Source organism: Calidris pugnax, unplaced genomic scaffold (genome assembly GCF_001431845.1).
Source record: "Calidris pugnax isolate Ruff unplaced genomic scaffold, ASM143184v1 scaffold82, whole genome shotgun sequence".
In the NCBI taxonomy this organism is placed as follows: domain Eukaryota; kingdom Metazoa; phylum Chordata; class Aves; order Charadriiformes; family Scolopacidae; genus Calidris; species Calidris pugnax.
In genome coordinates this window covers 779,007-790,570 of record NW_015090833.1, presented here as the reverse complement: position 1 = coordinate 790,570, position 11,564 = coordinate 779,007, and positions in this window count along the sequence as shown.

Sequence of the window (11,564 nt, the reverse complement as noted above, 5' to 3'; positions counted from 1 at the left end):
GCTCTGGACCAAAGGCAGCCCTTGCTCCTCACCCTCTCACTGCTGCCCAGGGGTCCAGAATGGTCCTCACCCTTAGGGCAGTGTTGAAGCCATCAGCGCCCCCAGGAAGGGTGCGTTTGGTCTCGGTGCTTTTGTAAATTAAAACCCCAGCTCCGTTTCTTCAGGAATTTTGCCTTTCTGATCTGGAGGTATCTGAATCTTTATAAAACTTTCTCTTCCCATATTTTTAGCCGCACCATTTGCATCCCTCAGTGTTTGCCCAGTTGGAGGTGGTTGTGGTGTTGTACCCTGGTGATCACTACTCAAAATGGGGCGGGTTTGGTTAAGACACGGAGCAACCGGGCAGGTAAAGGGGGAAACGGGAGGAGGGAGAGAAGGACAAAAAGGTTTGTCCATCAGCAGCGAGTGGCAGAGATTGCCAACGGGTCTCAGAATGCATTGTACCCTGGTGATCACTACTCAAAATGGGGCGGGTTTGGTTAAGACACGGAGCAACCGGGCAGGTAAAGGGGGAAACGGGAGGAGGGAGAGAAGGACAAACACCGTGGAGCTGCTGAGGAAGGTTTGTCCATCAGCAGCAAGTGGCAGAGATTGCCAATGGGTCTCAGAATGAGCTGGAAGGTGTCTTTGTCAGGCCACAGGTCTTGTCTTTTCAAGGGTATTAACTGTCAACGCTGAGCTGCTTCGTGGTGAGCAAATTGGAGCAATTTGTTTAGTTGCTCCAGAGTTGCTCAGAGGGGGAGGTGCATTTTTAAGGTGTACGAGTTAATGTCATAAAAAACCCACCCAGGCAAAAATCTTGTGCACCTTAATAGATGGTGTAAAGGGTAAGAGGCTCCAAACATTCTTAGCACTGAAATATTCACCGTTTCTTTGTGATAACCGTGCTCTGCAAGATCTTTGGACTCCCCAAATAGAAATGTGATTAAAAAATGATTCGAAGGAATCAGCAAATACGAATTGTGTAATAAAAACCTAGATAAAGCTGAAGTGGTTGGAGGCACTGGGAGAAAGGTAAGAGTTCTGTACCGACGGCTGCAAAACTCTGTTGCTTCCTGAATTTTGCATTTCCCCCCTTTTTAATTTGCAGTAGGAGACGGGGCATAAGGGGGGCTGGAATTGCCCACACCTCAAATATTATCTCGTTACCTTTTTTAGTGTGGTTCATTAGATGTAAATATAAATGACACCCCTTGTTGGTAAGTGATGATGCCCAAGGGGTGTGTGGGGATGGTGGGAAGAGCCAGGACCATGGGACCTGTACAAATATTGCTGGGATAATCATTCAGAACATTGTTCCTTCTGCTTCTCCCAAATGAAATCCCAAAGAAGGGGCGGCTACAGGGGGTATTCTTACCCCCTCCCCCCCACCACCTTTTTTTTTTTTATACTCCAAATAGTGAGGTTTTTGAGGTTTTTTTCAATCTGCTGTTTGTAGACCATGATCCTGAGATGCCATTACCATCTTACTGGGCAGCATTGGATGTTTTCAGTGTTTCTAATACTGCCTGGTAATGATGATGATGGTGTTTCCTGCACAACGTGGAAAAGCTCAACAGCGAATTTGGGAGCAGAGGCTGGTGGCCAGGAGAGAAACCCACACTTGACTCTCAAATCTCCCCAGGCACAAGTAAATTTACAATTAAATGCTTTGGGTTCTAGAATAAAGGGTAAAAGAGAACAGAAGAGAATCTTATCCTTATTCTAGAATGATAAAATAATGTTAGAGTGAGTCTGTAAGTAGAAAAGGGTGCAGAGTGTGGAACAGAGCCCAGGTGTGAGATGGCAACAACAGAACACATTCCAGTGAAAAATGTTCAGTTTTGTAGCAGTGACCTTTTTATTTAATTTTAAATGTTGGCTTCCCAGAGAATGAAAGTAAACATTTTATTGATGTGTAACATTTGGGGTTTCTTGCTCATAATTTTTTGTCAAAATCAAAATGTTCTTTTCATCTAAAAATAAGATCATTTAAGAACTAGACTGTCAAAATCAAAAGTGGAGTTTATTTTCTCAGCTCTGCTATTGTAACTTTCCCTTTCTTTTTCACAGCAATCGCTCTAGGCTTCGCCAGTAGAATGTTCTAATAGCAAAGCCACTTATTTTAAACCTTTGGATTTTTATGTAATGTATACATTTTGCATTTTATTTTTACACAGATACACTTTAACATCGATTTGTCACTTCTCTGCAGGGAGACAGGGGAAGAGAGAGAGAACAAGACTTAACTCCCCTTCCCCTTGATTGTTTTCATTACTTCAGTGGACTAATACTATAATCCATTTTAAAATATGATGGGCTTGATTCTTATTTTATGAGGTTTCTTTCCCTAAATCAATTATACTGGTTAAAGTCACCTTGAAAGAACTGGCTCAGCCTAAAGGGACTTAGTGGAAGTGGGAATTTTGTCTTAAAAGTTTCACGGAGGCTTTTTTTGTTCTTTCCTGAGAATTAAAGGAAGTTAGTTACACTTCCCAGGTATCACATATTAAAGCTGCAGTAAATAATGATTTATAAAGGCATTACTGCTGTTTTTACCTGACACACAGCTTTACGGGCAGGTGTTTCAGGGTTCCTGGCAGGTGTTAAGCACCCAAAGGCAGCAACCCCTGTGGGGGCTCATCACTTGCCTGGAGAAGGGGCTGGTTGTTTCCTTGAACCCTCTGCTGGAGCATCGACTGAACGAGTCACTGAAGTGTAGCTTGGATGAAAGGTTGTATAGAAATATATATATATATATATATACACACCATGTGAAATACTGTGCTGGATCCACAAAGACTTATGAGTATCTTATGGCTGTAATAAATATTATATGCAGTGAAGCAGAAGGGCTCAGCTCAGAGCTCTCTTAAGCTGTTGCACAGTGAGAGTCCCCCGAGAGACACGAGTAGCCATGAGGGGTGATGAAGAAAGGAAGAGGAGACAAAAGCTGCTGCCGTGCTCCTGGTGAGGCAGTGGGTCGGGGCAGAGGCAGAAATGAGGAGTCCTGGGAGGAGCAGCACCACTTAGACTGCACTTCTGAAAAACAAGAAAACCAAGCAGACAGGTACCTTATCACCTTTATCATTAGTATTCACTAGGTTTAATTACATCCCTGTTTAACCACTGTGTCCCTAAGTCTCTTGTCACCGTCACTTCTATTTAAGATCAAATTTGTCTTCACCCCTTAAAGTAAAGCCAATACAATAAAGTATTTGTTGTAAAAGCAACCGACTGCATTAAATGCCAGGCCACCTTTGTCACTGTTTTGTGCCCCTCTTAGTTCTGTTTTCTTGATATCCCAGTTCTCAAAATGGCTTTTTTGGAAAGACTCTTGATATCCCAGTTCTCAAAATGGCTTTTTAATTGATTGGAAAGACCTGAATCAGTTGTTACTTTTGTGAATCAAAAGGGAGGAGGGAGTGAGGGAGCCAAGACCCAAACCACAAGAAGTCTCACTGCTTTTACATCATGTTGAAATAGAACTTAACCTTATGTTTCTATTTTAGATCTTAAATCAACTTTTTATACTGTCTTTGTCTCCTGAAATCCACCGTGATTTTCAAACTATCCTTTGATATCAAATGTCTTCCTTCTGCCCATCACATATTTGGTAAATTATTTCCACCCCAGTGAAGAGGGCACCCTTTCTCAAGCCATTTCTGTTAGTTTTTCTGGAGCACTGACACCCTGAAGAATGTGGAATCATTAATAGAGGCTTCATTCCTCCAACTGCTGGACAGACCATGGTCCTCTGTGGGCATCTTACTAGACAGTGCTGGATTTTTTGGATCTACTCTAACACTGTCTGGTAACGATGTTTAAAGGGTGAACCAAACAACAACATGCACCAGGAAGACACTGTACCACAATTTAGGCTACATTTGGACAAGAGGGTAAGGATGTTGGCTGTCGTATTAACAAGTATTTTTACGTAAACAGCTATAATCATAAATACTTCCAGCAAAGCCATTGCTGGAAACCACTCCATTAGATGCTCCTGAACCCGGGTGTTGCTGTGGAGGAGGTGAGACAGGACCTACCAGCTCTAACATACAAAAAGCAGCTTTTCACAGAGGCAGTAACTCTTTCTTCTCTCCAAACAGTGGGATATATTTCTTTGCCTGGCACAGCCCTTGTCCAGGGGGGGCTGAAAGACTTGCTCAGAGGTTGCCACGCTTGGCTGTGAAAGGTGGCCAGGGCAGGATACTGGCTGTAAAGGTCATTCTTCCCAATTACAGTTCAATTATAGCTCCATGCTTGAACGGCCCATGAACTTCCAGCCTTACAACCTGCCCTGTCAGAGGCAGCGCTTTCAGCTTACAGACCAGGTGGGTTAATCACTCTCATCATGCCATTAAGAAACAAAGGAATTTAAACCAGGCAAGGAACAACTCCTGATTGCTTCCCCTGCTCTGCCTCTCCAAGCAGAGGCACACGAAGAGCTACCACCTCACAAGAATTCATTCTAGTCGTGCAGCAGCTCCTGCAGAAGAACATCTCTGCCCTGAGTGGGAGGAGGGATGAGGTTCTGATTAGAAGCTGGGACTCCTTAAGGAACTAAGTTCTTCTCCCAAACGCATAGAGGTCAGATTTAAACAAGTTTCCTGGGGTGACAGAGGACCTTGAGGAGATGGATGCTTACTGTAAGGGTATGATCTTTGTGACCTATCACCTCATACCAAAACCAAGTGTTCCAGCAGGTAACTTGTGACCTATCACCTCATACCAAAACCAAGGTAATTGCAGGCCAAATTTGGGGACTAAACAGGGACTAAATCAGGTGCGAGCCTTGCCCTCCTCCAGTGGTGTTTAATGCATTAACACCTCCTGTACCTCTAACGTACATACTCAGGGCCAGCCTTGTCTTACCCCCCAGGTCTTTCCTAGTCCTTGGATTAATCTAAATCAGGGGTTTGCAGACAGCCTGGTCCAGCTGTAGAGCATAAGAATTTGTATCAGAACTCCCCAACAGTCTGCTGGGAGGGCTGAGATTCATCCTGACACAAGGACCATAGAATTTTTAGCTCTTGGGGATCTAACGAGGTGGGACGGTGCCCAGACCTTGCACTGACTCTTGTTCATTTTCAGCTCCTTTCTATGAGAAATATAACGTTCCACATGCACTCTGACCACACACTCCTTGCCCTAGATCTTCAGATGGATCCCAAGGATTGATTCCTCTTGGAATCCCAGCACCAAAGCACGTTCCTCATCCTCAACCCCATGTGAGCCCCCTCCCTTGCTGCAGTATTGACCTGGTATCACAGCACTGGGGCACATTCTGCACTCTCTGCCTTCAGCACCACAAATATCTACATGGTTTTTCAACACTTTACAGTGAGCTCTACGAGTCCCTCCAAAACCAGTAGGGAATACAGGAACAATTAGGAAAAAATTAACCAATTGATATGAAACTTAAACTTGAGCCCATCGCAGCGTGAACATTTGAAAGGCACTGGCTGGGCCTGGACAGGCTGAGGTTTGTGTTTGCCCTTGGAGGTTGTAATTGTGGGGAAAAGGAGAGGGAGAAGGAAGCAGCAGAGGAGCGTTCCTCGCTGATTGGCCTCTGCGTTAATGAGTAACCCGTTCACAAGGGATTGAGGAAATGGTGTGAAATTTGAGTGACTCCGCAAATTGGCTTTTAACAAGCATTTAAATAAGATGAATTGGAGCACACACCTACCACCCATCTATCTTCTGAAAACAAAGTGGGGGCCCCAGCCTCGGATGGAGTTGAGTAAATAAAAAAAAGGGGAAAAAAAAAAAAAGAGGATAAATAATTGGGCATCCACAACAGGCACGGGAATGTCGCCTTAAAACCAGGGAAATCCCCCCGGATGATGTGTGCTCAGGAAAATGTCCCTTCTATCTTGTCTTGGGGACAGACAGTCACCAGAGCCAGGGGAAACCCAGAAAAACCCCCTCCTGCCTCAGAGCCTTTCTCTCCCTCCCCGTCTCCTACTGCTTTTCCTCTCGCTTCGATCAGACCCGCAGGATTTCACTTCCACTCATTCTCAGGATGGGTTAGGAGCTGTCTGAGGCCTGGGCTGCAGCAGGCTTCATTCTAAAAAGTCTGTCTCACTGAGGGGAGTTTGAATATTGCCCTTGGGAGCACAGCAGAAAGGTGTGTGCCTGCCCTCACGATGCACAGCGAGAGGGATGCCGTGGATTCATTCTAAAAAGTCTGTCTCACTGAGGGGAATTTGAATATTGCCCTTGGGAGCACAGCAGGAAGGTGTGTGCTCACCCTCCTGTGATGCACAGCGAGAGGGATGCCGTGGACGGAGACGTTGGTAAGTTCTTTACCATTTTTTTTTTCATCTCAGATACCAGTGAACTGGAAACAGTCATGTTTTCCTAATTGTACTGCCTCACAATCAGCAAGTACACCAGGTTAAATATTTACCGGTTATTGCTTTGTCTGAGGGAGAGGCCCTCAGCCTTCCCCTGCCCTGTCTTTTTAGTCTTGGAGCTGGAGAAAGTCCTTTAATGCTGGTGGTTTCCTTTAGCCCGAGAGCCTGCTGATTGCTGTCTTACCAGGCAAAGTTAGATCTGGCTAGTTTTGTCTAATACTGTCTGGTAATGCCGTCAATCGCATTGGCAAACGCCTTCGTCCTGAGAGAAATATGGAGAGAAAACAAAAAAAAAGCTTGCCTTTTTCAGAAGAATTGATGAAGTCAGATGTCTGAGATCTTACTCCAGTGCCCTGGTTCTGTGTCTGTCGTCTCAACACCCAAACAGGTCCTGGGATGCCTGAAGAGAGATGGGAAAAGAGGGTAAGTTCCAGGCCAATAAGGCAGAGGTGGGTCAAGAGAGGTTGTTTCAGATGAAGAGAATTCTCTGGGCAAACCCGGGCCCTTCAGCCCCCTGGGGCTGCTCCCAGTTTAAGCAGCTGCTTCTGTTTGGAAATTATTTGTTAAATGAGCACAATTCAGCAATCAGTCAGGGCCCCCTCTTACTGCATTGCATCAAATAAGGTCTGCTTTATTTTTACACTGAGAGAAAAAGTACTTTTTAAGGTATCTTATACAATAAAAGGGTTTGCAAAGCCCTCACTTCAGGAGATCCTCTGAGATGCAGTTGGTCAAATGACACAATGAGAAAGGTTTTCCCTGAGAAGGGCTCTGATTCCTCACTGGTGGCTACCAGCCCTGTCCTCCCCATACTGGGAAGCCACCAGAGCCTTGGCCAGTTGCTGGATTTCTTAATAGAGCCCCCCCCCCTCCACCCTGGGTTGTACAATGTACCAGGGGTGGGAGGGAGCACAGGACAGAACGTGTTCCCGACCTCAGCATCCCCTGAGCAGATAACACCCCTCTCCTCATCAATTCCCACTAAATTATCAGGAATTTCCCAGTGAGGAAATCTCCCTGCCCACAGCCGCTCCAGCTGGTGGAGATGGTATCTGTGTCCTGCTTGAGATGACTCACGCTGACAAGTCTCACTTTGCAGGGCACACATGGTGCTCCTCTTCCTGCAACGGTGATTTTATGGAAAGGTGCTGCTTGTTTTGGTGTCTTGCAGCCTCTCATCGAGATGTTAATCTCAATTTTATACTTTTCCCTGTGCTGTCCCTGAAGTCCAGCTGTTGGATCCCTTGTTTTCTTTCCTCTCTGTGCCCCTCCCTGCCCAACACTCACCACTGGGATTTCACAGAAGCCACAATCTCCCATTAGAAGCTTCACTGTTTCTATTCCCATCTCCATGAGATGCTCACCACGATGTTCAAGGGAGTTTTTGGAGTTACAATGTTTCCAGAAATGAAACAAATTTTGACCTTTCAGCAACACTTTACTAATTATCTTTCAAAGAAGGGAAAACATGAACTACATGCCTTTTACAGGTAAATTGGTAGTAAAAAGGATTCCCTGAGATGCTCTGTGCAGTAGGTAAAAAGGATTCCCTGAGATGCTCTGTGCAGTCAGTTTTAGAAGGTATGTATTTAGAAGGTAGGTGTATATAAAGCATTCTCAGAGAAGGCAGAGAGATGAAGATCTGACTCTAGTCCCTAACACTGTGCCCAGGAGCTTCCAGCTCACTGTTACCAGCACCTTACTCTAATTATTTTGCTGAATAATCTGCTGTCCCTGTTTTTATCACTGGAATCCACCCGTGTAGATAGACACAAACACGTTTTAGAAGGTAGGTGTATATAAAGCATTCTCAGAGAAGGCAGAGAGATGAAGATCTGACTCTGGTCCCTAACACTGTGCTCAGGAGCTTCCAGCTCACTGTTACCAGCACCTTACTCTAATTATTTTGCTGAATAATCTGCTGTCCCTGTTTTTATCACTGGAATCCACCCGTGTAGATAGACACAAACACAAAGACTGTTTTCTTTGTCAAAGTAGGAAGAACAGATTCACTAACTGCTATTCTATAGATATATTTTTATATCTTACATGCTTTTTAACGCGCTATTTCATTGCCTTAGAGCTTGTTAGTAATTTGAGGCATTTTAGCTGTATATTTAATAAAGGAGTTGAATCTCACCCCAGCTCTGAGTTGAATTTATTTTGAAGCAACACAGATTTCTGTGTGTTTAAGCCAAGGAAAGGCTATTCCTGATGCTGGAACGGCTCCTGTCTGAGACCAGGAACTGCTCCTGGGCCGAGGTCGGGATGGAGGATGCTCCTGGGAGGATGCTCTGCCCGTCGGGGTCTGGTGTGGGGGGACACAGCCCTGGCTCTGGGGGTGTCTGCTTCCCATGGACCAGACACAACCTACAACCAACTATTCCAAGGGGTTGTTCCTCTGAGAAGCTGAACGGGGGGGTTCAGCTGACGGGACACTCCCTTCGCCTTGCCCCGCTCATGAACTTCCTCCCAGCCACACGGGACTGAAACCACCACTTAACATTGAATATCCTTCATTTCTAAACAAAGAACCTGCCACTGGGCATGTGGAGGTGGGTTGGGGAGGGGGGGGAAGGAATTTCTCTATAAGCTTCCACCAAAAAAAAGCCCTTTATCCAGAAAAAAATCATCCTTACACAAGTCTCTCACAGAATACAAGCATTAAACTCTTCCTCAACATATAAATATATACTTAATGTGACTTGTCCTGCTGAGCTGGAGTCTGGGACAAGCCAAGGAGGCTTTTGACTGGAATCCCCTTTTACAATCTTGGAAGAGACACAGATTCCACCTTCTCAAAGGGGGAGAGATCCTGAACCAACCCCCGGGGAAAGCAGCAGGAGGGAAATAAAGCAACATCTATTTCAGCAAAACCAGCATTTCCCCGTCTTTGCTCGATGGGATCACCCTGGGCAGGTCACCCCAACTCAGGGGCTGTAGCACAACCAGAGCAGCCCAGGCTCAGCCAGGGGAAACTGAGGCAACCCCTTTCCACCTGGTGTAATTAATTACACCTCATTTTGTTAATTGAGGACTTATTGTAAGAGCAAGGCGAGTAGGAACCTTCCAGCTACTTGTAGTATCTTCAGCAACAGTCAAAAGGCTCCAAGTAGAGCACCAAGTACTGTCCCTGGTTTCTAGGTACAGACACAGCTCCTTAATCCCTGCTTTCACTCTTGGTACCTCATAGATATTCATTTTTTTTGGTAACAAAACTTTGTAAACAAATAACTATATTGAGGGCAAAAGAAATTGGGCAAAATTTCTTTTGGGTCTGCTTCCCTTTTGTTATCTTAGACTTAAAATGCTTTGCTACTGAAAATATTGAAAAGCAGTGTCAAATACTGGCTTTAAAGTTGCGAAAAGGAAATTTTTTCAGCCTTATTTGTTCCTCCCAAACCCTGAAGCTCTTATTTCAACTTGCTGAGTGTTCTAAGGCAATGGCAAGTTAAGTAGCCTTTCAGCAGCCTACAGCTTGTGCTCTGGGGTATTAAAAAAAGTTTGGAGAACTTTTAAAGTTGCGTTACACTTTACATCCCAGTAGGTAAAATACGGGAGTACCTTCTACCCCAGGAGGCAGCAGCCCCTTACACCTCTGCATGATGAGGCACAGCCTCCAGCAGGGACTGTGTTTTTACCAAACTGCCCCCAAATACCCACCCTTCCCTTTGCCTCCCACAACCACACGAGTTATTACTGATGCTTCCTGCGAGGACAGGTCCCAGAATTGGCCTTGTTTGCTGTCACACAGCGATGTCACAGTCTGTGACACTGCACCCTGATCTCACAACCTCCCCTTCTCCCTCCCCGACTTCCCAGGTGACGGTGGCATTGCAATCCCATTGCTCTCTATCACCCACAGCTTAAAATTGGGAAAACTCAGGCACACACAGAAAATAACTTGTCCAGGCGGCTACAGGGAAAAATAACCAACAGACTTTGTTGTAGACTCCAAGTTTTCTGACTTACTTGGCTTTAAGTCACTAACATTAAAGTTTAACATACTGGCATAGCAATATAGGGGTTTAAAAAAAAAGCTGAGCCCATCCTTTCCTCTCCTACAATTAACAATTTTAAAAACAAGCGAAAATAAAGCAGGGATTTCCAACAGGGAGCTGAGCAAAGACAAAGAAAAGGCATTTAGTTTTCCTTATATTTTGTAAAAATCAAAACCTTTCGGGTGAAAAACAGCTTAAACCCTTCTAAATACTTTAAGAGTCATCATGAAGCAATAAACTCCAGTGCCCTAAAACCACTTCATGTCACCTTGCAGCGTGATGAAAGCAGCATCAGCAGAAAGGGGTGTTCTCAGCACAGGATGGATGTTCCTCACAGGGGCAGAGGATCAGCCCGAGATGTAACAGGCTGTTCAGATACTTGGGTGGTAGGCAAGGAAAATATAATGCCTCTCCCTTCAAAAACTGCCTGGCAGAGGCTCTTTTCGTGTTCCTTTGTCAGTTTATTTTGGGCAAGGGAAGGTGGAGTCAGCTCCCAGGGCAGGAAATCCAACAGGCACCTCCTGGCACGACTGTTACAACCCAAACCCACTCCAGAACAAAGTTCAGGACGTTTAGACTTGAAACAATGAACACATAATTGGACCCTTTTACTCAATAAAAGGGGATTTAAGCATTAAAGAAGCTGCTTAATGAATAATAGACAGATCTATCAAACTATGTCCCTTTTTCAAGGCAACAGCATTTCTTTTTCCCCCCAAATATCATGAATTTGCTTTAAAAGTACCAAACTACACATTCAGACTGAAGCATCAGTGCCAGGGCAGGTACAACCCAACCTCCTCAGCCCCTCCTGAGACCACCCTCGCTTTAAAACACTCTTATAAACACAGCTCTTAGGGGGGAGGTTGGAAGAACCAAGAACTGGAAGGTGTCTTTGTCAGGCCACAGGTCTTGTCTTTTCAAGGGTATTAACTGTCAACGCTGAGCTGCTTCGTGGTGAGCAAATTGGAGCAATTTGTTTAGTTGCTCCAGAGTTGCTCAGAGGGGGAGGTGCATTTTTAAGGTGTACGAGTTAATGTCATAAAAAACCCACCCAGGCAAAAATCTTGTGCACCTTAATAGATGGTGTAAAGGGTAAGAGGCTCCAAACATTCTTAGCACTGAAATATTCACCGTTTCTTTGTGATAACCGTGCTCTGCAAGATCTTTGGACTCCCCAAATAGAAATGTGATAAAAAATGATTCAAAGGAATCAGCAAATACG